At 38.3% G+C, this 27,761-nt stretch overlaps 1 protein-coding gene across 5 annotated transcripts in view; it reads left to right on the top strand.

The window, feature by feature from the left end:
* Positions 1–3,278: 3,278 nt before the first annotated feature.
* NMNAT3 (nicotinamide nucleotide adenylyltransferase 3) overlaps positions 3,279–27,761 on the top strand; it is a 140,273-nt gene continuing 115,790 nt past the window's right edge. For 3 of the 5 annotated variants that reach the window (XM_007493947.3, XM_056793677.1, XM_007493948.3), the window contains exon 1: positions 4,061–4,248. The gene's annotated coding sequence lies outside the window, so the exon portion shown is untranslated. Of the gene's footprint in view, positions 3,511–3,615; positions 3,861–4,060; positions 4,249–27,761 lie in introns of those variants that run through there. The other 2 variants (XM_007493951.3, XM_007493950.3) reach the window with 2 other exon arrangements.

The following is a 27,761-nucleotide window of genomic DNA, read 5'->3' as shown; positions in this document are numbered from 1 at the left end:
CTGAGTTTGGGTGTTTCATTAGGATTTTATAAATAAAATCCTTGATGACCAAATATAATTATTACATTCAGTCTCAACCATAATTTTAACCTTTACACTATCTAGTCATACTGGCCTACTCTCCAAAAGCATACAAAATGCTTCATATCTCTTCTTAATGTCTTTGTATTGGCTTTTCCCTGTGTTTATCAGAAATTCTCTCCACTGCTCTTTCATGGAGGGCCTAGTTTCCTTTAATACTCAGCTTAAGTGACACCTTCATGAAGCCTTTCCTGATCATCCCTTTTCCTCCTTAGCTGTTAGTGTGCCCTCTTCCAAAATGACTTTATATTTACTTCATATATATTCTCTATATATCTCTCTAAGGTGATGTGGTACAATGGAAGAACTGTCCTCAGAATCAGGAAGCCTTGAATTAAAGAATCATTTTTGTTTCATATGGCTATATGACCCTAAGCAATGCTTTCTTAGTGCTAAGGGAAAGATATCTAGACCCTGCCCCAGTGTGTTCCCAGACCTTCTGGTCAATAGGTATTGAAGGGGTGGCTTTACTCAGACTGTAGGCAACTTACATGCCCACTAAAACCCAAATTGTGCAAAGTGTCATATACTTGGGGAGAAACTGAGCTGTATGTGCTCACCTCTTTTGCTAATGTGAACCTATCAAAACTGTCTATCTCATTATATGTTTTATCATAAAAAATCTGGCTCACCCTAAAATCAGGGACTGGTCTCCAATGACCAGCCCATGAATGTTTTGCTACTTTGCAAGATTTTTAATAAACTCCTTTAATTTTCTGAGTTTTCCCTTGGTAAGATAAGCCTATAATTTTCAGAGAAGATGCATTACTACATTGGTAAAAAGAAAGGTTCCTCAACTGTGAATTTTAGTTTTATTCCACTCTGCTTAGTCTTTGGAATTCTAGCAACCAAGAATGTATACACCCCCCCCACTTAAGGATTAAGTGTGGGAGAGGAAGGCCTATGACCCACCTGTGCTAGCAAGTGACAAATCAGAAACAACTGACTAACCCCCTGGGCTGTCTAAGCCAAGTTTTAACAACCATTGGAATATGTGAGACACAGGAAATGATGTAAAGAACTGCCTTTATATTTTGCTTCACTTCCTGTGAGAGGGACCTTTTGGGGATTTAGCCGTGGAACTAGACCCTGAAGGATCTCAGCATGAGATCTCATACTGCTTTCTTTTAGCTGGTCACATGGTGAGTGATAAGGCTGACTCCCCCTTTCCTTGGCTTTCTGGAGAGGCCCCTTGGCCGAGGCCTCTGAACTGGCTCAGACCAGACTGGAGCAGATCAATTCCCTTTTCCCTCTCTCTCTCTCATTCTTAATTTCTTCCCTCTATTGTAAATAAAATCACCATAAAATTCCATTTCTGACTTGAGTATTTCATTGGGATTTAGAATTTAAATCCCTGGTGACCAACTAAAAATATATTCAGTCTCATCCCTAAATTTACCCCTTACACAACTGAAAGTTCTTTATACAAATTAAATCATAGGTCCAGGCCCTATCACTATATTTATGTGCATACCATAAGAATTTGAAAACAGGAACAGTGTTTTTGCCTTTCTTTGTATCTTTGGCATTTAGCAAGCACAGTGTCTAGCACAGATTGTTGCTTGATTAGTCATTACCCACAAATTTATAATGTATCACAATCATTGATTCATATGTGCCCACATTGGTGCCCAACCACTTCCATAAAGTTTTGAGTTCATCATACAAGCATATCCTTCCTCAGTTATTTGGACCTTCTCACTTTGGAGCACCTCTCCTCTATGCCTTATTGCATCAAGAAGTTACTTCTAGGACCTTCATTTCCTCCTGGACTGTGCTTCTCTATTGTTATAATAAGGTAGGAAACTACACTAGATACTTTGTCTAATGCCTACACAGTATCCCAGTTCTCCTCCTTAAAGGAAAGCTCAAGTTTGAACTTTCCTTCACTGGGCTCAGTGCACAAACTAAGTTGGAGAGTCTTGTATACTAATATGTGTATTTTATTTATATTATAAAGGTTAAATATAAGGATTCATAAAAAATAAGGATGACTTAATTCTAAGGGAACTAAATTTCTACCCACTCCTCTTTTGTAGCAAGATAAAATTCTTCTGATCTTGAGAATTCACCCAAGCTATTCTACTACTTCTTATACTAAAAATCTCAAAACTATCTAAAGAAACTAACTAAATACTTATATAAGTTTAGGTATCTATATTTTAAAGTTGACTCCAAGTTATTTAAAAGCAGTGAAGCTAAAATGGCTGAAGTTCAATGAAGCTGAGCTGTGACTCTGAAGAGAGAGAGACTCAGAATTCAAAACACAGACAGAATCTCCTTCGTCTGCTTCAAATCAACAATTGTATCACTGGTAGATGGTAAGAATGTCTCTTCCTAGTGTTTTCAAAAGTGTTCAAAGGAAAAACACTAAAATACAGCAGGATTTTCCTCCTTTCCTCTCAAACCCAAGTCTGTGATGAGGGAGAGAGAAAGAAACAGCTAGCTAACTCTTACTTCATCCAGGGCTAACTGCCATTTCCCTTCTCTGCTCCTCTCCCTTCTTCTTACAGTCTAAAACAGTGATGGGTAACTTTTTGAGTTTGGTGTGTCAAAATTTACCAAAAAAACGCACATAATTCATGTGGTATGTCACTTTGAGAAAGAAAAAATGTCCTCAGCATGTGGCCCCAAACTTCTCTGTATGTGACCAAATGCAGCTGGTTAGTCATCAAAAATAGCTACAAGTGTCAGTGCTGCTACATGTGTAACAGGTTCCCCATCATGGTTCTAAAACCTTCCCTAAAATTATTTGCATGAGCCTCTCTGCAGTCCTGGAGACAACATTCCAGATTTATTAACTTATCAAATATATATATTTTAATCTCATTCTTATACTACCATCATACCTCTTCATGAGTACCTTCCTCCTCAACCTCACCTTTAGCCTTTTACATATACACATATATAAATAAATATAATTTCCCCCCTTTTGTTTGTATCCCCACCTCTCAGGAAAGTAGAAACTTTTAAAAATGCATGTTGACTGCCTTTCATCCAGTCACAGCAGCATGGCCTGGCTGCTTCAAGTCTTCTAGAGGAAGTCTTTGCCCATTCCAGTCAATTGTAGCTGGCATTTCCACTTTATGTTGTCAGGTTCCTGTTTGTACGCTGTATTTTGCACGTGATCTCCCCCATTAGATATGAGCTACTTGAAGGCAGGGACTATCTTTTGATTCTTTTTTGCATCTCCAGCGTTCAGGACAAAGAGAAGCACACAGTAGGCGCTTGACAAAATGCTTGCTGACTAATAGCGGGGTGGAGGCAGGGAGAGACCTTGGACTAACTCCAAAGGGGACCATGGCACGAAGAGGAGCCTCGTGAGGGACCCAAAGAGATGTGGGGTGAGCAGTGGCTGAGGCGGTTATTCCGAAGGCTCAGGCCAAGCTTCCTTCCTCGAGGCCGCACCAGTCTCCCGGTCTCCAACAGGTATGCAGCGTGGAGAGTCTACTCTGAACAGCAGCGAAAGGTCAAGCAGAAGACTGGGCTGGGGGCCATCGGGAGCGCGCGCCTGCGGCTGGTGGGAGGAGCCAAGGGCAAATTGGGGGACGGGGCCCGAGAAGACACAAAGTTTATGAGGGCGAGGGGAGAAAGGACCAGATGGCGCCCTAAAGGAAACAGGTGCAAGGCTGTGGGGGGAATGCTAAGAATGGCGGGTGGCGCCCGAGAAACGACACAGAAAAGAAAAAACGGCCTGTGAGTTTTGGAGTGCGCGCATAACTGGGCCCCGGAAGAGACTTTTATGGAGAAGGTGGCCCAATGGGCAAGGCGGACATAAGGTAGTACAGCCAAACACGTCTTAAGAGTCTGTCTGGGCCTAGAAGGTGTTTCTGTTTCATTCCGAGGGAACGCGGCGATTGGAGAATTTCGTTAGAGTCCTCCTCCTGGGCGATAACTTGACCAATGCCTGAGATGTGGCGGCAGTGGGGGGCGGGGAGAAGGCTGTGAAGGCATGAGGCCCCGCCTTCAGCGCGCAGCCTTTTTCCTGTCTGGAGCTGGGGGATAGGGCAGGGAGGGAGCGCGAGCGCATTCAGCACCTGTTTTGCGCCGGCTCTGTGCTGAGCGAGCCCTGGCCTGATTGACGGGCCAGCTCAATCTAACTTCTTGGGGGCTCGCGGCAGAATTAGCTATTTGTGCGGTGCACCTTTAAGTCATGAATCCGCCCAGGTAAGAGTTGTTCCCTCGATGTCACTTGCGCTCAGTAGGAAAGGTGAAAACTATTCTAGCTAAAGGCTGTTTTGACATTGACGTAACTTGTCCCTAGGAGTGCACACATCCAATTAAAATGTTTCCATTGCTCCCTCCTTCCAGGGCTTTTCTTTTTAAGTCACATGGAGCTTTTCTCAGGGACGACCTTTAAGACTTCTCATTTCTGATGTAGAATATTAGACCAGTCGTTGCATGGCATGAAGTTGTAATGTGATTTTCCTGCTTCCTAGTGTTTTCACATGTGACCCCAGAGACCCCCAGCTGAGAGGGGCCTTTATGATTTCCTAGATTACTTTATTTCCCAGGACAGGATGAGGCCCGTTTTACAGTCTTTCTCAGATACGTGATTATCCTAGAAAGGGACGCTGTGCGAAGCAGTGGAGGGAATTCTGAACTGGGAGTCAGGAAACCTTGGGTCCTTAGATTTAGAGCTGGAAGCGCCTAATAGTCATGTAACTCCAAGCTCCTCAGTTTACAGGTAATGCCCATAGAGGTGAGTACACTTGTCCAAGGTAACTCAGTACAAAACAGCAAAGCTGGAATTCCAACCTAGGTCCTCAAACTCAAAATAAATACAAACTTTTTTTCCACTGTCAACCAAAATCAAGTTAGCCTTTTCAGGAAAATGAGGGTGTTGAATTACACAATCTCCAGTAACATCCAGTTCTGAAATTTTATGGTTTTATGATACAAACTATTATTGCTGCCTCTGTTTTTTAATGTTTAACCTTCCCTTTCCCCCATCATAGCCTACTTCGAATTAAGATTTCTTTAATTCCATGAGGCTTTTCTTGACTACTCAGAATTCTCACTGAATTTGCAGACTGTACCATGTCACTTAGCATTTAATTATATAATGATTCTTCTACTAAAGCTAGGGATGTGGTTAAATAAATCACTCTCCAAAAAGAAGAAAAAGTACATATGACACTTTAAATTTTAACCTGCATTATGAATATTTTCTCATTACTTTCTTAAGTCTAGACAATTCTCAAACCGATAAAACAAACTTGTGTGTCAGTTTTCAGTTATAAATGCCCACATTGAAAATTGGTCAATTCCAGCTCCCCCCTGACTAAAATCTTATTCTTGTGGGGAGGACCCTTAAAAACTTCTTGATTTTACGGATTAGGGCAAACTCTGGCTAATCCTACCAAGATGGAAAATCTTTTATATGTATCTCATATTGGTTCTTGCCTGAGGCTAGGCTAAATTAGGGGGGAGAGGCACCTTGCTAAGAAGGTTAACTGCTAGGTGATTAATTTTTTTAACCCAGTAATTAAAAAAAAATTAAAATGTGGTACTTGGTGGAGGAAATATCAATACTAATGAAATCATGAAACTTGAAGTATTTGCTATCTGTACTGTTTCGTGAGACTAATAAACTTATTGAGCATGGATCATGCCATTTATTTCTCTCATATTCCCTAAACTAGACCACTTAGTTTTTGGTAGATGCTCTGCAAATACTTGTTGGTTGGCTGATTTATTTTCCTTTGTTTCAATTATGTTGATTCAATCACCTCCATTATTTTGTCTATATAGACATAGTCCATTTGCTTGATGAAAAATAAGAGAAGAGACCACATGAGGCTTCATGCACAATTTCTTATTAAATAAAACAGTGAAGCATATGAGAGTAGAAGAGTATTTGTACAATCTCACAGTTCCATCTTTTAGACAGTGGCTAATATCTCAAAAGCCTGAAAAATGAATTCACCCAATTAAGTCATTTATTCTTCTATGGGCACTATAATATGTGTATAAATGCACATGTACATATATATCTTCTTTTTTAAAAGAAGGAAGAATAGGAGTATTAATGGTACAGCAGGTGGAACACTAGATTTAGGATCAGAAGTCCTGAAAGGCTCTTCCTATAATTTATTATGACACTATTAGGTTTGTGTCTTTAACTATAGAAAAGAAGAGCTTGGATTAAATCACCTCTAAGGTCCCTTCCAGATTTAAAGGAGAAAGAAGCATATACAGAAATGTGTTATGCAATATGAAAGAGGTACCAATGAAGAAAATATTCCAACCAAATTCCAACTTCCAGATGGTATTCCACTTAACAATAGAAAATACAGGACAGTTGCAGAGCCAGCTGACTTTTCAAGTTAAATTCTTTCACTTATCTTTCATTCATTTAAATAATTCAAAATTTTCTTCCATGTAATCTGCAGAAGGTAATGTTTAATACCACTAAATTATCAGGCTAAGAGAACATGTCCTATCAAATGCTCTAAAACTGTACCAATCTCATGCTATCCAAAAAGCAAACCATACTATACTATCAGGCATGATCAATGTGTTCTTTTGTTGTTGTTGTTGTTGTTACTAGGGAATACTCACTAATGAAGGGAGGGGATTAGAGGTTTATCCAGAAAATTAATATATTTTAAAAACAAAAGATACCAGTAAAACTTTAAAAAAAAAAAAAAGAAAACAGTCCTTAGATTTAGTAATATGATGAGATATTCTAAAGTATTGTGTCCCAATCTGGGCCAAGTACATTAGTGGGTAGGGAGAAGGGGGAGTGCTCAGAGTTATTAAATGAGGTCCACAAATCTATATGTATACTAAGTATTGTTATTTTTATTTTTATTTTTCACTAGATTAAGGGAAGTAGTCATACTAGTGTCAGCTATGGTGTCAAAGGTGGGATTTAAACTTGTCTTCCTGACTTTGAGGCCAATACTGCATCCACTCTGATTTACTACTTTACAAATGTGTATTGAGATGAATAAAGTAAAAAATCATTTAAAAGTTTTTGAATTCATGGTAGATTTTATTAATTAATATTAAGATAGCTAAGAACTTATATGAGTCCATAATGCTTTTAATGTTTAAAAGATACTCTTTTTCCCCCCTAATTGGGAAAGCATCAAAGGATATAAATAAACAGGCAGTTCTCAAAGGAAGATATCTAAACTATCAATAGCCAAAACATTCCAAATCTCTGATATTTAGAGAACTGCAACACTGAGGTTCTACCTTAATCCATCAGATTGTCAAAGTTAACAGAAAAGTAAAATGATAGGTGTTGGAGGGGCTGTATGAAAACAGGCATATTATTGAAGTTGTAATAGAACTGTGAATTAATTCTGCCATTCTAGAAAGCATTTTGGAGCTGTGCTTCAAAGGTCATTAATCTGTGCATAATCTATGTACTTTAGCCCAGTGTTACTGTTCCTATGGCTATTCCCTAAAAAGATCAAAGAAAAATGAAAAGGGCCTATGTGAACATAAATATTTATAGCAGCTCTTTTTCAGGTGGTAAGACTAGAAACTAAAGGAATGTTCATTAATTCGGAAAGGGCTGAATAAAATATGGTTTATGCACATAATTGAATACTGTTGTGGTTGTAATGGGTTCAGGGAATTAGTTTTGCTTGACTAAGCATATTTGTTATGAGTGTTTTGTTCTTTTTTTCCTTTTCCTTTAAATTGGTTGGGGTTATAGAAGAATAAATGCTTGTTCATTTAAAAATGAAATGAAAAGAAAGTCTCAAACTCAAAAATGTTGGGAACTATTGCCTAAGGGACTGAAGTATTTATTATCAGCTCATTGGCCCTATATATAACACTGTATCACATGTAGGTAATAACATATCACTTGGAGAAGAACAAAATGGATGTGAGAATAGATGTCTCAAATTTTATCTTCTGGGTGTTGTTCCCATAGATGTATGAGAATAGGATGATGATATTATAATGACTGTGCATACCACATGAGCCTTTAGGGGAGAGAGTTCTGGCAATGACAAGGTGAACTCATAGTGAAAGGGGCTGTTATCTTCCAGTGTCAGTTCATGTCCTTAAACCAATATATTTCCTGCTGGTAAAGGATAAGGACTAGAGCAGAATGTCCTTTAAAAAACAAAGTGTCTCATTGATAGTCTCAGTAATGTTTTATATTTTACTGAATTTGACAAATAAACAATTGATTCTCATGAATCTTAAAGACTTTTAAAAGGGAATATTAGTCATATTCATTTATGAAGAGATTTTCTTTGAATTAATTCATAAACCTAGTAATTGTTAGAAGTTCATAACTGGGATTTTATAAACATTTTAAGATGCCCCAAAACAGTGCATTTTAGAAACCAAGGAGTGATTCAGTTTCATTATTCAGTTGATAGCTACATACTCTTATCAGACACAAGAACATTAGTGAGCTAACATTAGGATTACAATGTTTGGACCTATATTCAAGATATTATTTCTCCCTCTCTAATATAAAACCAAAGTAAACTGCAAAGATGACTAGTTCTTGTTTGAATTGTCTAAGGTATCACAGTATTGATTATACTTAGAAGGGAAAAGAAACCTAAACTTCCCCTTAAACAGAATGTTTATTATGCCATACACTTAAAAAAAAAATATATATATATATAAATATAAATAAAAAAGAAATAAAGAGAACATATCACATTACCTCTCTTGAAACAGAGAAAAAATACTGATTACTATATAAAAACTAAAGAAAGTAAACAACTTCTGGTAGTATAATTATTAGTGTATGGCTTTTAGGTCACTGAGATTTAGCCTTCACAATGTTTTCAAAGTGACCTTTTTAATGGAATAGTTCCCAAGTAACTTCTTACTTTTTTTGTCAGCAGCAAGATTTAAGCAGAGGGGAGAAAGGTGTTCCACTTAAATTTTTCTCCCTCAAAGATTGGTATAGAAACAATTTTGCACCTTTTACAAGGGAACATTAGCGGTATTCATTTATAAAGAGATTTTCTTTGAATGTATTCATTAGTAAACCTAGTACTTGTTGGAAGTTCATAGTTGGGATTTTTTTTTCTATTTTTAATACACTTGTTTTTTCTTTAGTTAGGAGCTCCAGTTTATTCTAATGACTATTTCCGTTTGAAGGTAGAAAAGGAAGACTTGACAATAAAACATTTCTAGCTCACCACAGAAATTATGTAGTCATACAAAGAAAAGAAAGCGATTGAGGTCTGATGGGAAAAGTTTAACAGCTATAGAATTGATACAGTTTTAGCTAGTTTCTAGTCATGAGCTCCTGTAAAAGCCAGGAGGAGCAGGTATTAAAATAACTCTGCAATGTTTTCTTCCAATGAGTTCTTTAACCCAATAGCTCATTAGTTGGGTTTTTTTAAGTTTAAGAAATACAATTCACACTTCATTGTGTGAGTTGTAAGGTGTGGGGAAAACTCAGGAGGGGATTGAGGTTCAGGATGGAGTTATGAGGTGATCCATGCATAGGATTCTAGTAGAGAATAAGTGGATTTGAATCATCAAATTTTTTTTTCTTAGAGTGATGAAAGGGAATGTAGGATATTTATTCTGGATTTGAGGCCTAGCTCAATCATTTATTAGCAGTGTGTAATTACTTAAATTACTTAACTTTTCAGCCTGAGTTCCTTTAATAGAACAGGGATAATAATATTTGACAATGCATACCTTATAGGGAATTTGTGAGTATCAAAATTAGAGCTAATATGTCACCCTAAAATGCTATATAAATATTTGTGATCATTAATAATGCAAGACAACAGGTTGATTGGATAGGGAACTAGCTTCAGAGTCAGAAAGACATGGATTCATGGATTACCTCTGCCATATACTAGCTGTTTAAATCCTGGTCAAGTCACTTAGACTCTCAGTGCCTCAAGCAACTCTTAGATTATAAATTGTTTAACAGTTTCTGATCTGCTGTGGTAGAGAAATTTTTCTTATCGGAAGCTGTCCACACCAAGGAAATCACAGGTCTACCTTGAGGGGGAAAACACCTTAATGATTAGGCTTCATAGGTGCATAATTCAATTTAAAACTCTGACTTCTTGGCAATCAAGCCTCCTAATGCCACCAAGAGGTAGACACAGCATACCTGTTTCATAAATTATTATCTTTTAAACTCTTATCTTCTGTCTTAGTTCCACCTAAGACAGAAAAACAGTGTTAAGTTTTATGTGGTTGGACTTAATATTTAATTGGTGGTCGCCAGGGATTTAATTAATAAATCCCAAAATGAATAACTCAAAGTAAATGGAATTATGGTTGTTTATTTTTACAATAGAGGAAGATATTAAGGAAGAGAGAAAAGAGGGGAGAGAGAGAGAGAGAGAAAGCTCCGGCTTCCTCTGAAACAGTTAGAAATTCTAAGGCATCAGTCAGGGGAAAGGAGTTTCAGGACACTGGGCTTTTCTCGGAGGTTCACACCTCCAGAAAGGGCAAGGAAAGAAGTCAGCCTTTATGCTCACCATGGTGACCTTCTAAAGAAAGCAGTCTGAGGTCTCCTGCCCAAGCTCCTCTAGGGGTCTAGTTCCACAGCCAAGTATCTTCACTCCAAGTCCAAGTGTCTGTCTTCCAGTCTCTCCTCAAGTGTCTGTCCTCCAGTCGAATTCTGAGTGACTGTTCTTCCAGTCCAACTCGGAGGGACTGATTGATCTTTACTCCAAGCCTGAGTGACTGACTGACCCTTGTGTGTCTCTGTTTCCACTATTTAAAGACCTTTTTCTCTTGTGTCACCTCCCCTAAATTTTACATCTTCTACCTCTCTGATTTGATTTCACAAATCCTTTTTCAGCTTTTCCATTAATTCTTTTTTGTGCTTGAGAGCAATTCATTTCTTTCTTGGAGGCTTTAGTTGGAGCAGCATTGACTCAGTCTTCTACTGAGTTTGTGTTTTAGTACTTCCCTGTTACCCTCTTTCTCAGCCTGGGACTGAGACCCAGGATTTTGACTTGTATCTGTGTGTGCACAATATGACAGTCTTATACCCAGAACCAGCAAAGAGACCCTTGTAATTTTCTGACCAATTATCTGATACCCTTTACCATCTGTGGCTGAGAGCTCCAAAGCCTTTTCTGCTGAGGTGAGTACTGCCTTGGCACCTTGGTCTGCCCTCCACTTCTACTCCAGATAGGTTTCATGGTGGCCCACTCAGTTTTGGACTGAAAAATTGTTTCACTCCAACCTTTTATGGGTACTGGTGCTCCAGAATTCATTTTGAGGCATTATATCAAAATTATTTGGAGAGTAGTTAGTTAGAGTTCAGGCAGGTTTGTGTACCTTCTCTGACATTTTTGACTCCACCCCCCTCCTAGGACATAACAAAATCTTGTACTTACACTCAAACCTTTTTTTTTTAACCTGTTGCTCTTCTTTTTTCTATGTGACTGGCTTTAGAAGGAGCCATTGACCATTCTTTGTCTTGGGTTTTCTTTTAGGCATACTAGTATGAAACAAATGTTTGTTGCCCAAACACTTTTTGCAATGTGTTCAAAAGACCTTAGGTGAAAAATACACTTAGATTTGCTACTTGTTTTTTAAGAGGACTAGATTTGTGGGCATAGACTAAGTTAAATCAATTAGTCAATGAGTTAAAATGATCTAGTCTCTCTTTAGCTTAGAAATCAAGGAATCTGATTTCTACATCTAGTTTAAAACTTGTGCCCTACTCTTATATCAGTCTTGTCCCTAGATAAGGGGGATTTAACTACTACCTGACAGGGCCATTGCTAAAATTCTAGCCCTTAACTGACTTATTGTGCTATCCATAGGCCTCAAGGTATATATCAGGTTCTATACTGAATCAGTCCAACATTCTTACAGGCATCCCATGCCTCCCTTGCAGGTTGTGGTCCTCACAGAAATGGCTACTCTTGCTACTTCCCTGAGGGGTTCTAGGGGTGACCCTGAAGAGACTATTCATAAGTACTATCATTTATGATCTCTAAAAGTATGCTTCCCATCAGCCAAACTTAATTAGCTTTTAATAGGGTATTCACTAAGTAGTTATAGCAGGGATATTTGTTCTAGAAACATCTCCAGAGTTCCGGAGATACCCGCTTCCCTTAGACAAAGTAAAAGGTTGGCTCAGAGACCACATGTAACCAAAAGCAAAAGTAATACCTGTTGGTTATTGGGAGTAGGGGGGAAATAATTTATTATAGTCATACCTAGTTTTATTGTGCTTTGTAGATACTGTATTTTAAAGAATTTAAGGTTTGTGACAACCCGGTATCAAGTATACAGCATCATTTTTCCAACAATATATGTTCATATCATGTTTCTATGTTATATTTTGGTTATACAATATTTCAGACTTTTTTCATTATTATTATATTATCTGTTTTGGTGATCTGTGGTTAGTTATCTTTGAGGTTACTATTGTAATTGTTCTGGGGCACCAGGAACTGTGCCCATATAAGTCAGTGAACTTAATTGATAAATATTTTGGTATCCTGATTACTACTGATGGGCCATCCTCTCTCTCTCTCTCTCTCTCTCTCTCTCTCTCTCTCTCTCTCTCTCTCTCTCTCTCTCCCTCTCCCTCTCCCTCTCCCTCTCCCTCTCCCTCTCCCTCTCCCTCTCCCTCTCCCTCTTCCTCTCCCTCCTCTAGCCTCCCTATTATTTCCTGTAAAGCCTTCTGGCCAGCAGGAAGCCTTATGGTAGGAAAAGAGAAAAGGGATAGAAGTTCTGGATCCTGCGAAGGGCGTGAAGGAGCCAACCTTTGAGATGTCAATAATGAGTCAGTAATCAGTTATTATTAATATTTTGGAGCCGCAGCCATGCTCCGATCAATGGACGTCACTGAAAGGCTATTTCCATCCAGAGATCCCAATTTAACACTTCACTGGTCAGAGGATGATATAACTCAGCTGGGAGAATGAATAGAGACTAATAGAGAGAATTAGAGAATGTTGGGTATTAGCATTGGAAAAGAAAGAGACACCTGGCCAAAGGCCAGGCCTCAGGTAGAGATAGAGAGGAGAGAGAAAGGTGGAAAGACAGTGTTGAGCAAACCTGTGAGATCTCCAAGGAGAGAGGAGCTGGCCAAGGCTTCCCAATTTAATCTCTTTGATAAGCAAATGAACTCAATACATATTGAGAAGTTACATAATGCCTCAATACATATTGATGAGTTACATAGTGTATTGCCATTGGATAATTGCAAATTATGACAAGGTGAAGGTGGGGTTATTATCCTCAGGTGAGTGAGACAAAGGGAAGCAAGGTTTCACGCCCTAACTCCAGCCACGCTGGGAACAGAGTTCGTTGCCATGCGCAGAATGGCCATGTGCCCATTCACAATCCTTGCCTCTCAATTATACATATGGGCTGGACTGCTACACCCTGAGACACAATATTGAAATTAGGCCAGTTAATAACCCTACAGTGACCTCTAAGTACTGTTCAAGTGAACATGGATGCAACAAATTTCATTATTGTCTTACTTTAAGAAACTGCCACAGGGGGCAGCTGGGTAGCTCAGTGAATTGAGAGCCAGGCCTAGAGACGGGAGGTCCTAGGTTCAAATCTGGCCTCAGACACTTCCCAGCTGTGTGACCCTGGGCAAGTCACTTGACCCCCATTGCCTAAAAAAGAAAAAAAAAAAGAAACTGCCACAGCCACCCCAACCTTTAGCAACATCCACCCACAGGGAGGCCAGACTCTCCATGAGCAAAATGATTATGACTTGCTGAAGATATGGATGTTGATTAGCAATTTTTAACCAAAAAAAATTTTTGATTACTTTTTTAAAAGACATAATACCACTGCACACTTAATAGACTATACTATAACATAATTGTAACTTTTATATGTAATGGGAAACAAAAAAAATCTTGTGATTTGCTTTATTACAATATTCATTTTACTGTGGTGGTATGGAACTGGACCTGCAATATCTTTGAGATATACTTGTATACTATTTAGGAAAAATTACTGTTTAATCCAACCGTATATGATTAAAGGTTGTCCTCACCTAGAATTTTTAGAATATTGCTTGATCCCTGTAACTCTAGAATACTGGATATGAATTCTAGGTATGTTGGATTTCCCCAGGTCCTGGATCTACCCCCAAAACATTCTTAGTTTGGGTTACCACAACCAAGACTTGTGATGATCCATCCAATCTCGTGTTTTAGGTTCTCTTGTGTTTGAGTCAAAATATCCTCTGGGCAAAATTGCTTTACTGTATATACCTGTGGATCACACAGTTAGGAAGTATCTGAGGCCACATTTGGACCCAGTACTCCAATCTCTAGGCAGCCTCTGAATCCACAGAGCCAACTAGCTGCCCCTGATTTTTCCATTGTTCTCAACAGCAGTGATTAACTTCCATGGGGTTGCTCATTTTTTAGTTTTAACATCCTAACTCCTTTATTGGGAGGTGGTCTTCTCTATACCTTCCCCACAGAAATGAGACACCCCTATTTCCAGTTATTTACATTTTGGGGGACCTTTGGTACTCACTGTTGGCTTCAGAGTGTTGGACTTAGAACAAGGAAGATCTGGAGTTAAAATCTCATTTGTGATTCTAGCTGTGACTTTGGGCAAATCTTTTAATCTCTGAAACTTGTTTCCTTATCTATAAAATGAAGGAGCTTAATGGTATGGCTTTGAAGGTATCTTCCAGCTCTTACTCTTTGGTCTCTTATCCTCCATAGCATGCTTGATGAGACCAAATTAAATCTAAGTTCACAGGAGATAGAGTTGGAAGGAACTTTAGAAATCGTCTAGTCTAATTCATTTTACACTAAAGTGACTTGCCTAAGGTTATCTAGATATTAAATAGAAGAGTCAGAGTTTGAACCCAAGTTCTTTGACCCCAAATCCAGTGCTCTGGATGCTGTCTCTTATTTCCAGTTCACTTATCTGACAGAATTCTGAGAAAAGCACAATCTTACTATAAGACATTTCTCTTATTCAAGGAAGAAATTGTCCATGTTATTACTGGATGTTTAAAATATTGGAATTCCATGAAACTATAAGATAGAATTCTCTGAAGGGACAATGTCATGGGGGCTCAGGGACCAATCATCAAATGACTCATCAGCTGGTTGAATCTAAGGAAATTGGTAATGCCATTAGCTGGGTCAGACAAAGGTTTGAAATACTGTAAATTGAACCACAAGGGTGTCAGTCTTTTCAATTTTGCAAATCAATTGAGAATTAACATACACTGGAAGCACCCTCTGGCCAGAAGCTATAACTTAATGAGAAGAGTAACAAAAGGAACTAAATTTTAAATTAAAAAAGAAAGGCAACTATTTTGGACCCTGAAGAGAATGTGTAGAGGATAACATTCTGGGCTTTAAAATAGGGCAGCTAGATATCAAACACCATCTGAAATAAGACTAGGTTAAAGTGACAAGCTAGTTAGAGGTAAGAGATCTTAGCTTTAATTTAAGGGAAGAACCCAGTCTTGTTTATGCTTAAATATGTTAGACTAGGTCCCAAAGATGCATCAAAGGATGATAAAGACTACCTATTGAAGATAGAGGATAATATGCAAGGGTAGATGCATTTAAAATATTTTTTAAATATACTATAATGGAGGGATTTGAAGAAGGGATAGTAATGATGGAGAAAAAAAGGGAATGGGCTTGAGAGAGTGCAGAGATCCTTCTTCTCCTTCCTTCTTTCTGGGGGAGGGGGGGATAAGCCAAATCCTGCCTCCTTGAAAGGGGAATATATCTCCCCAGAGAATGTTTTCTGGGAGATGGAGGACAGGAGATTAGAGAGGGAAAGCCCCAGTGAGATTACAGGATGCTTCTCTCAGAGGAGCCCCAGGGATCCTGAGGTCCAGTCTATCCTTGAGAGTGTCAACTAGAAAAAACACAGAACTATTAAATAGTCAAAATCACTCTTTAATCAAGGGAAAAGGGGTTAGCGCTGCTACTACAACAGAGCTGATTTCCAAGACTGCACCGGAGTCAAGACTCTCTGGTCACCAGCCCCTGGGAGTGCCACTGACTCAGGAGGAACAAAAGAACTTGGGGAACCTATGTACCACTCTAGATGACCTGGGGGCTTTAGGATTAGAGGGACAGTTGATTGACTTTACAATGGTGAGAAAGGAAAATGAGAAGTTCCAGACAGGAATAATAGTGAGGGGCTGGGGCCCCACAATGGACACAAAAGGGAAAGACTCAGCCTAGGGCTGGGTCACCTTGGTCATGGACTTTAGCCTAGGGGGAAGAAACCATTGGGACAAAAGGGATGTTTAACATTGGATGGGATTTGCTGTTCCCACCCAAACTACCAGGAAGTTCACTGTCTGGTGAAGAGGGACCTTCCCTCAGGGGGAAACTCTCCCGTGAGAAAGTCAAAACCTGGGATTCCTATACTCCAACTAAATAAACTGGGGATCTCTAGATTTCCATGTTGACAAGAGGCAAGATGATTTCTTATTCCTCTGCTTCCCCCAGGGACATTAACTGTCAGTCCCTTTCAGGATCTTAGGACTACTCAACTGCCAAAGAAAAGCTGTCAATTTCTTGGGTCAGGCAATCTTGAATCCCTAGGATCTAGAAGTCAACCCCCTTTGGGGGAGAGGTGTGACCTCCCCAAATCTTCAATCCCCTTAACTCTGTTGTTTATAGAGACTGACCCAGACCTAAATCTTAAATATCAGGTGATTTATTTGGGGTTCAAGCAGGGAAGGGGTGGCAAGAATATCAGTTAGGAAAGTGGTATACAGGGAAACCCTACAAATTGTCCCCTTTAGCAGATTGGCCCTCAAAAGTCTAGGGGTTCAAGGCTTCTCAACCTTGATCCCTCTTTCTTACCAGCTGCCTTTTAGTCCTTACTCTTAAACTAACTAAAACTTGAATATAGGAGTCCAGGGACAGGTAAGGGAGAGAGAGATATAGAGAGAAATCCTTGGAAAGGATCTGTGGATGGATCTCTTCAGAAGTTCCAATCCACAGTCCCACTGAGGACTTTAGATTGCAGTACTGAGAGTTTGATTAGAGGTATTCAGGGGTTCAGAAGGGATAGTAAATCTCCCAAGAAATAGGTTTCTCCTTAGCTTCATGAAATCCACCTCTCTCCTCTCCTCCCCCAAGCCAGAAGTGATTCGCTAGTTGGATCTCCAAGCCTCTGTTCCTTCCTTAGAACTCTTGCTTTTTTTTTTTCTTTCCCTTCCCCCACTCTTCTTTCAGGAGGTCTTTTCTAGAGATGATCTCTTGTCCATGTAAAATCTCTCTTACCTTACAATACTTTAGTCCCAGAAAATTGCATTTATTGTGGCAAGCTGGTTTTATGTGCTTTAGTGAAGCACTCAAAACCTCCAGTGGATAGTAACCCTCTAGGAATATAATTTTCAAACTTTGCTTTAGGCATTCAGATAGCTTTCTTGGCTTTTCTGTAGGTAGGGTTAAATTGAAGGCTTTTATTATGCCTTTGTAATTCAATGACTCTATACTATATAGTTCTTTATTTTGTTTTATTTTGCTTTCTGACCTAATTTTTTAGGAAAACTTTTTAACCCAAATTAGAGAGAGGAAAAAAGGTTTGCTGACATTTGGCCCAGAGAAGCAGAGGGAACATTGACATTTCTCTTAGTTATATTTCTTCACACATCTCATCTTTCAATCTCATCTACAGACTCAACATTGCTATCTCCTACTTCTGTGCCTTCACATAAACTATATCTGCCCTTTGCCAGAAATGCATACTTTTCTCATTACCATCTTTCATATTTCTATTTGGAGTAGCAACTTAACTCACTTGTAACCTCTTCTCATAAGCTTCCCTAATTCCCCAAAGATTTTAGGGTTCCATCCCTCCTCAAATTACCTTCTAGTTACTTTCTCTGTATTTTACTCAGTTCAGTGCAAACTCCTTGAAGCAAATAACTTTCATTTTTGTGTTGTGCCTTGTGTATACACACTAGATTATGAATACTTGATCTGATCAATTTTGGTGTTCCCTCCAATGCCATATTACAGTATATTCATGCTGCCTTCCCTTGTGTGACTCTTATCTGTATCCTCCTGTAAGTTCACAATGAAAGATCCACCTAGTTTGTTGGAGGCCTTCCTTGGTTTCTTCAGTTATCAAGAGGATACCATAAAAGTGGAGATGATAAAGTTGGGTTTGACCTGGTCTCCTCAATAAGCAGGTCTTTTTCAAACCCTTATGTAAAAAGTTCAGAAAGAAGAAATTCAAAGACCTCAAAGGTTGTCTCATAAATTGCACGTTTGTCTCCTTTATATGCACTTATATTTATTGAAATACCATTTTGGCATTCTTTTGCGCAAGCATTCAAAGTCTGCTGCTGAAAAAGATTTGTGTTTTTACTTGGATGATCACTTGATCAGCTTGTAAACTTGTATGGTACCTTTATGGCAGTATTGGAATTTCCCTTTTCTTTTCAACTTTGTTCTCTACTTCAGCTACATTGTCTTTTTGTACATTATCCTTGTATATTATTAGCTTTCATATTTTCTCTTTCCTCAGTTAAGTCAGCAACTTTTTGGTTTATCTGTGTAATCTGGTCATTCATTGGCAAAATCATGATCTTTAATCCCTGTACCTTTGTTAACTTCTCTATTAGCAGTGTTACCCCTTTCTTCAAAGTATGGTATAATTTTATCAGTGCTACAACTATTGCTATTCCCACAGGCGATAACAAAGTATCCTGTCCAAGCCAATTTTCAACCACTGCCATGTATCACATATGTGTAAAAAGGATATATGTAGTCAGGTATAGTTACAAAGAAGAACATATACCACAAGTGAATGAAATTTCCCACCATAGCTAGCTACCCCATTGTGACTACTGTTTGATTACATCTTTGTTTTCAAAAACATCTAGCTATGTTAAAAAAGTGGTTTTAAGTCTATGCCTTTAAGAACTCACCCCCCCATCCCCCCTTGGGAACAGTAGAATGTTCTTATTGGCTGTTGCAGGTACTGGGTAGAGTTGCTTTGACTAAAGTAGTGCTTCCAAGATGGCTACTGTCTACTCCCACACTGGTTTTTCAACTATATGTAGGCCCAAACCTTCCCTAAAACTACCACTGTCTTCTGTTCCCCAAATTTCCCCCCAAATAGGTGAGAAATCTAGCTGGGATCTCCAGCTGTAAAAATGGAGATTGTAAAACAACCCTTATTTATCTTATTTGATAGCTAGGCTTGATGATGTAAGAATCTAGCTGGGTTGTCTTTCTCACTGACCAGAGGGTCTCAAGGGTATGTCCCTGTGATAGAAACTCAGTGCAGGGAGAGACAGGATCTAGTATTCAGATAAAGACAACTAAAGGGTAATGTATAGACGTTTGGCTAGGACTTGGCGAAATGCCAAGCACCCTTTGATGTCTCTCTGATACCAGCCTTCCAGGATGTCAGCAATGGAGGATGGCTCTGGATCTTTTGCTTAACCGAAGTCTTTTAGAACTGACACCCTAGAACACCCTATCACCTTTTACCTCTTTGAAATACTTCAAAGACTTACTTGACTGTGTATTAGATGGAAACAACAGTGGTTTATTTCTAAGACAAGTTAGGGAAAGGTATGGGAAAGAGGTTATCAGGACACCCTATGTTTATCCCTTCAGACTGATCTTGAGTCCTCTGTTGTGACCATCAGCCGGGATCAGTCCTACCAGTAATTCTTCTCCTTCTAATCTAAAATATAATAAACCTAAGCACCTAAGTTAACAATTGAGTCTAGAGAAGTAGAAGAGATCATAAAATCTTCTGGTTAGACACACAGACTGCCCTCCTAGGATAAAATCCTGTTTGGGTTAGTCCCTAAAGGCTTGTCTGAATTCCATTGTTCACAAAAAAGATCTCTGAGATGATTGACTTTATATCGGTCACAGCAGTCACTTTGGGACACTTCAGGCTATTAGATGATATTGATCTTACACTAGAGCTCAGGATACACCTTTCATTCTCTTCCAGTGTTCAAGAGAATCTCCCTCTTCATCCATTGAAAACTCTCCCAGCATCCCCTCTGCATTCCATCTCTCAGTCTCTCCATCATTTCTCTTCCTATATGCTCTGTCTCTGCTCTTCATTTCCATCTATTCCTACAATACTCAATTGAACATTTGAACTTTCTTTGTATTATACTTTACTCTGACCACACAACCACCAAATCTTCTTTTGATCATAAGTTTCCTAGGTAACATCTTTTACTCAGATCCATCTCCAGAATTCCTCGCTTATTGTGTAACAAGGTTCTCTCACAACCACAGTATCCTTCTTCATTGTTTAAGGGAGAATGAAGGAAAGCAGGATTTGCAAAAGAGGCCAAAGGCAAGGGTTTGCAACTGAGGGTCTGGTCACACACACAGAACTGAAAGAGCTGTTCCAGAATCTGGGGAAGGGATAAAACCAGACAACTGAGGCAGTTGGAGATCTGTTGTTCCTGTCCTGCCAGGGGAGGGGAAACGTGGCTTCCTGTTGGGCAATTCTGTCTATGCCTGAAGGAGGTGACTTACCTATTCCCTGAGAGCCTGAGGTTCCTATGTTCCAGCTATCTGGATATTTCTGTGATCCTTTCCATCCCTGTCTCCAGTTTCCATCTCCCTGTGATCCTGTAAGCTCCTGTGTCCCTGTGAGTTCCTGACTGTGTATGAGAGCTGCCAGTATCCAGTGAAAGCTGTCAGTAAGAACAGTTCAGCCATCTTGGCCTTAGGCCTTTGATCCTGTAAGGGGGAACTCAGCAAGAGTTCAAGCTATCTTAATTGAATGAACTTTTAACTTGTCTATCAATAATTTGAGTACAAGTTAGCCCAGATTAGATAGTGGGGTTTGGTTATAGAGAGCCAGCGTAGAGACAGTGTAGCAGGAAGACCTATGAAGATGGCTCTGTAAGGAGCCTGTAGAGGTATTTGGGTGGAGAATCTAGATTTTTAAGCTTAGACACCTATTCCCTGGTTCTTATCCTTTCTCTCTATGTGGATATAAATAAACCTAAGTGATTGTTTTTTACAAAAGAGTCAGATAACATTTGAATTTACAAGCTGCTGCTCAGGCCTATACAGGTCTGAAGGCCTAGTCATTGAGTGATATACCAAACTGTGAAACATCAAGTTTACAAACCCTTCCATCTATATTATCAGCCTTTATTTCAGTTGTCCCCTATTTGTTACTTATTTTTAAATCTTTGTAGGTTATAGTGTTCCATGACTCAAAACCATATACAGTATTGAATAATTAGTATTAGAAACTGAATCTTTATTTCTGAGAGATATTTGGGATCACTAACAGAACTTTACAGTTCTTAAAGGCAGTCTAAACCACTCTTCTACCATTATAATTCTAGTCCCAATTGTCCTTTTGTGTCATTTATATATACATATATAAGTATTTGTGTGTATCTGTAGATAGACATAGATACCCAAAGACAAGTTTAGGCATATGATTTCATTGGTATACGATTTCCTGGGGAGAGAACTCCATCTACTGAGGTAGATCAGCAACTCTTAGATATTTTATACTCTTAGAGAATTGCCAGGGGCACTGAAGTTGAATGATTTGGCCAGGATTATGTAATTAGTATAAGTAAGAATTTGTACTCAAGTTTTCCTAAGCTGGGCTCTCCTCTATTCACTATGGCATACTGCTTCTGATGGACATAGATGGTGTTCATCTGACAGCATCATAAGCTAAGCAATTCATTCATCCATTTGATTGTTTCTGTGTAGACAGGCCAAGTTTTCTGAGTGGTTATTGCTTGGAAGAGGCTCTCAAATACATATATAATATTGACTAATAAGTATTTATTGAGTTGAATTGATGTTCTCTGTGTCTGCTCCTAGTACCACCATCCTCAATATGTTATAATTTAGCAGGAATGCACACAATACAAGGGAATACAATTATAGCACTTGGGGAAATCCATATAATTCCCCAGACTACCCAAGGCTACATTCCTATGCCATTTTCTTGTTTTTTTTTCCCTGTCAGCCCAATTGAGAGAGAGAGAGAGAGAGAGAGAGAGAGAGAGAGAGAGAGAGAGAGAGAGAGAGAGAGAACCTTCTTTAGAAATAATGGCAAAAATTTCTACTCCACAGGTGGATTTCTTTGCAACTTTGATATTATGGTAATTTTTATCATTTTACTGCTTTATATTGTAACTTTGATAAGTGAACCTTTGCCTTATCTTGCCAAAATCTAGACCTTCAGGCTACTTCCCAGATATCTCTATATCATATGGTCATTTCCCCCTCTTTCTAGAACTCTTACGTGCCATCTTCCCCTATTTTAATATAAGCTCTTTGAAGGTAGGGACTTGTTTGCTTGTATTTATGTCTTCTGCACTTAGTACATAGTAAATATTTATAAATGTTTATCTTATATACCCATCTTCTAAAAGTATACTGCTTTGTATTGTTAACTATATACATATTGGAAATTAACATTATATCTATATATATGTGTATGTCTCCTCATTTATGTTATAAATGTTTGAGAATAAGGACCTTATATATTTCTTTCTAACATCGAACATAGTTTAGCCCCTTGTTGGACATATGTCAAGTCACTTAAATATTTTTGATTGATTAATAGTTTGAAGAAATCTTAATAAAATATAGTTGTTCCTCTGAAGGGACTATATAAGATGATTCTGAATTGGGTATTTTATTGCTTTCTATCATAAAATTGTGAGATTTTTGTTAAATTTAGAAAGAAAGGCATCTTAAAAGTGATAGGAACTTGAAATAAGTCAAAGTTGCATTTGTTTTAAAGATTTTTATAGAATGCAGTTAAGTAGAGGTGATTCAGAATTCTTGAATTTCAGATTAATGAGAACAAATATAAATTAGGTAAGCATGAAAGTGGAGTTAAGAATAGCTTTGCTTAGAATAGATCTTGTGATTGTCAACAAGTATGTTTATACATCTTTATATGTCTGCTCATTGATTTCCTCCTATTTTTGTTTCTCTCTTTATTGTATAAAGAAAACTTGGTCCTTCAAGCCTGACCAGGAGTTAGAGGGTTCAAAGAGAACTGTTTGACTTGGAACATGCAGCATATTTTGGCAGGAGGCAGGTGACTTTAAATCATTGTTGAAAAGGGGTGAGGATATCTACATGATTCCACAGTTGAAAATCTAGTAGAAATCAGGACAAGTTTGATATGTTAGCCAAATAAATATTTAATAATATTGATTGCAAATATCTCCTCCTTGTTGTTGTTCAGTTGTTTCAGTCATATCTGACTCTCCATGATCTTATTTGGGCTTTTCATGGTGAAGATATCTTGCCATTTCCTTCTCCAGCTCATTTTATTGAAGAGGAAACTGAGACAAGCAGGATTAAGTGACTTGCCCAGGGTTGTATACTTAGTACATGTCTGAAGACAAGATTTGAACTCAGAAAGATGAGTGTTCCTGACTTCAAGTCCAACATACTATCCATTGTGCCTCCTAGTTGTCCATATTCTAGCTACTCAAATTTGCAGGTCAGTTCTATAAACTCAATAAGAGTTGACCTCTGATAAATATTTTCTGGGTCACTAATCTTTTCCAGTCTTTGTGGGCTGCTTAAGAAGTTCCTAGTCTTTGATTAATTGGTGAATACCTTGTGAGCCAGGATCATCCTGAGGATGACCTGAAGATGATTAGGGATTGTTAAAAGTTATTTCTTTGCTCATAGTGCCAAAGAAAAAATATATTAATACCATGCACTGAATTTTAGACATAAACTGCCAGAAACAATTTTTATTAATTTAATGTTATTGATTCCAAATGAATGTCTAACTTAGTAAGAAATGTCCAGATTGGCATTGTAGTTCCCTCCTCCTTTGTCCATGCCCTGAGACATCAACTTAAGGTAACATTTATAGAGTCTCGAACAAGGAAAAAAATCATATGTTAAAATAAAATTAGGTTAATGTTACAAAGTAATAATCGACTGATCTTCAACTAAAACTACCTAGTTCCAATTCTGAGTGAAGGGGGATGAATCATAGTGTCAACTAGAAAAAACACAGAACTATTAAATAGTCAAAATCACTCTTTAATCAAGGGAAAAGGGGTTAGCGCTGCTACTACGACAACAGAGCTGATTTCCAAGACTGCACCGGAGTCAAGACGCTCTGGTCACCAGCCCCTGGGAGTGCCACTGACTCAGGATGGACTCCGAGGAACAAAAGAACTTGGGGAACCTATGTACCACTCTAGATGACCTGGGGGCTTTAGGATTAGAGAGACAGTTGATTGACCTTACAATGGTGAGAAAGGAAAATGAAGAGTTCCAGACAGGAATAATAGTGAGGGGCTGGGGCCCTACAATGGACACAGCCCAGGGCTGGGTCACCTTGGTCATGGACTTTAGCCTAGGGGGAAGAAACCATTGGGACAAAAGGGATGTTTAATATTGGATGGGATTTGCTGTTCCCACCCAAACTACCAGGAAGTTCACTGTCTGGTGAAGAGGGACCTTCCCTCAGGGGGAAACTCTCCTGTGACAAGGTCAAAACCTGGGGTTTCTATACTCCAACTAAATAAACTGGGGATCTCTATATTTCCATGTTGACAATAGCAATCTCTTCAGGGGATGGAAAGAGCAATAATCTTAACTTTTGAAGAGATATTTCTCCTTCTACCTTAATCTTTGTCCTTGACCTTTTTCACATTTTCCTAAAGGGAAAAATTTTTAAGTTGGAGAAAAAATTATTAATATTTTAAGTTAACCTAAAAGAGCGGTTTTCAGAATGCTTTTATAACATCTATCATGGAATCCTGTGTGATCTTTTATAGTCAGCTTATAGCTTATAAATATAATAGAATCTTGCATTTGCTATATATACTTCTTAACCCTGAAAATGTGATCAGCTACACAAAATAACCTGTAAATATCTACCTGTGCCCTATTTCCTATTTGTTGATCTCCTTCCAACTTAATCTATAAGTAACTGTTCTTTGGGAGTTCCAGGAAAGTGTCATGGTGAGAAGTTACAGTGGAATTGAGCTAGCTCTATAGTTATATCCTCTCTCCTACATCCTTGATAATCAAAAAGAGGAAGAAATAAATTCCCTGAAGAGCCTCCGGAAAGAATTGCCTCTCTAATAACAAAAGGATGAGGAAATGAGAGAGCAGGTGAAAGAGGGAAAAACCTTCTAGCATGGTGATATTTTGGATGAAAAGATCCCATGGGGAATTTTAACAAAAGGAAAAAAAAATTAACCCCAATAGTTTTTACAGAAACAAAGCGAATTAAAACACAACAAACTTAATTTTTAAAAAAACAACCAAAAAAAAAACTTTCAAAGTAATGAAAGAGGACCTGATTTTAGTAAGGGGAGATTTAGTGGTTGTAATAAGAGATTTTATGTCAATAAAAATAGAACAAGATGAATTGATAGCAAAGAAAACAACATAGAGAAAAATAGGACAAGTGTTTGCTGGCTAAGGGGCAGCTTTGTGCTTTTTTGGTTTTCTGGTTTGGATACCTTCTTTGAAAAACTTTTGCAAGAGTCTAGTTCTTTTCCTGTTTCCTACTTTTTGTAATTCAGAATAGGATATGGATTGGCATTGAATCAGTGATTTCATCTAAGTTTGGAGCTCCCAGGTTAGAAAACTTTTAGCAATGTAGATTAACACCTCAGTGACTTTAAACCTTGTAAGAGTTTTCTGAAAGCCTGAGATATTCCTTGACTTGCTTATACGTAGACAAGATGTGTTTAAAATACATTTGCATCCAGGTTTATCTAGTTTATAGGCTAGCTTTCTGTCCACTAGGAAAAACTACTTGTCATGTGCTATCTGGCCCCTGGCCTGAAGCCCTCTTTTATTTAATGTTGTCTTCGGTGCTGCCATCTATAACCTCAGATCACATTGCTTTCCTGAAATTTTAGCTGGAATTTATATGTGGATCTGTAGGTATGGTCAGAAAATGTAAGGGAGTAGAGAAGATGCTATATGCTGTTCCCACAGAAAGATAAGAGAATCAGTACTATGAACCAGTGGCAGTTTTGTTGTAATAAAAGAAAGAATAGCACTTGAGGGCTTGCAATTTCCTTATTTCATGTGATCAGCACAACAGCCCAATAAAGTTCAGGTATTGCATACAAGTGGTATTATCCCCATTTTACAGATGGGGAAACTGAAGCCTATAGAGGTTAAGTGACTTTCACAGGATCACACAGCTAATAAAAGTAGAATTTGAACCAAAGTCTCCAAGTCCATCAGACTTTCCACTATATTATGCTTCTCTGAGAATTTAATATCATTTAGATCACACACAATTGAAGGCAAGTTTATAGGAATGGTAAATAAGGATGAAACAGTCCAGATAAGTGTGAAATATAGAGTTTATTGGTGTTCTTTATGAAAAAAAATAAACAAAAACCTGCTCGTTATCAGGGTTTATTTAGTGTCCTTACTGAGATCATTATTAAATGAGTTGGGAAACAGTGTTCATAATCACTGCCACTTGGGAGAATTATTGGCATGTGAATAGTCAAAAGGGTTTGAGAGAGTTTACAAATTCAGCAACTATTATACATTTTGAGATATTTATGATATTTAATTATCAACACATAAGAGTCAGTAAAAACCCTTAACATTTTCTTTGCACTGCATATATTTTTTTGATTTCTCTTCAGCTCATCAGATTCATTTATCAATCTTCTTAAGCCAACATAATTGAGGTATGCAAATAAGATGAAAAAAGAAATCATTGCCTCAGTTGTAGATGATGCCAGATTTAGTAAAAGATTAGATACTCTGTTAGATTTATTTTTCTACAAATGTTTTTTTTTCTTCATGATGGTATTCTACTACTGAAGTATGTTTTAAAAATTCTATTGTTTTATTCCATGTCCATTCATATTACATATTTCCTTGAAACTATATAGTGTTTCAGATTTCCTAAAGTAAATTTTCTTTGGCAAATTCTGTTACCTTGGGATATTATGGACATAGAAACAGTAGAATTTAGTAACCAATTGGATATAAAGTGTGGGAAAGAAATGAGTAAATGGTAATGCCAAGATTTATGAGTGACCGCATGAATATTGGTGTCATTTTTAATGAATGAATGAATGAAGCATTTATTAAGAACTTCCTGTGTATACAGCACTATGCTAACCACCCAAGACACAAATAGAAAAGTAAGACAATCCCTGAACTCAAGGAGCTCACATTCTGATTAAGAGGCAACACATTTGGAAGGTTTTAGCTGTATTTTGAATGGAAAAGTCCTGTGACCTTAGAGTGTAGCAACAAAGCACAAGTTAGTGCCTCTTAATTCCTATCAATGATACAGCAGTTTCTGATGCAGAACCATTTGACATTCCCAGGCGTTGGTGGCAAGAACATTCTCTTGCAGGTCTTTATGACCTGCAGAAGTATTTGCCAGGATGAAGATTAAGGGCACTGGGTCCAACAAAAGTTCTTCTCAAGGCTCTTGAGTTCAGGTCCTAGACTGTCTCCATCAAGGTCTGAGGAAAGTTGTGGTAGTTGGAGGAATGATGGTGTTCTTGATATACCTGCTGCAAGCCACCTCCTCCCTCTCTCAGGGTATCCTGCTGCTTCTTCTAGGTGGACTTCCTTGCCCTGTCTGTGGCAGCTAGTAGACAGTTAGTGACAATAGCTGGTCCCTTCTCCACAGGAGTTTCTTCTCTGGATAATATTTGTGATGATAGGACTAGAAGTAGGGCCATTGGTATGGAAGGTATGGAAGCCATGGAAGCCCCACTTCTGGGGCTCCTGTACCTCTCTTGGTAGCTGCTGGTCAGT

The sequence above is a fragment of the Monodelphis domestica genome, chromosome 4, assembly GCF_027887165.1.
Source record: "Monodelphis domestica isolate mMonDom1 chromosome 4, mMonDom1.pri, whole genome shotgun sequence".
NCBI classification, from domain to species: Eukaryota; Metazoa; Chordata; class Mammalia; order Didelphimorphia; family Didelphidae; genus Monodelphis; species Monodelphis domestica.
The sequence above is the reverse complement of the archived record's forward strand: the minus strand, read 5'-3'. Positions and strand labels throughout refer to the sequence as shown.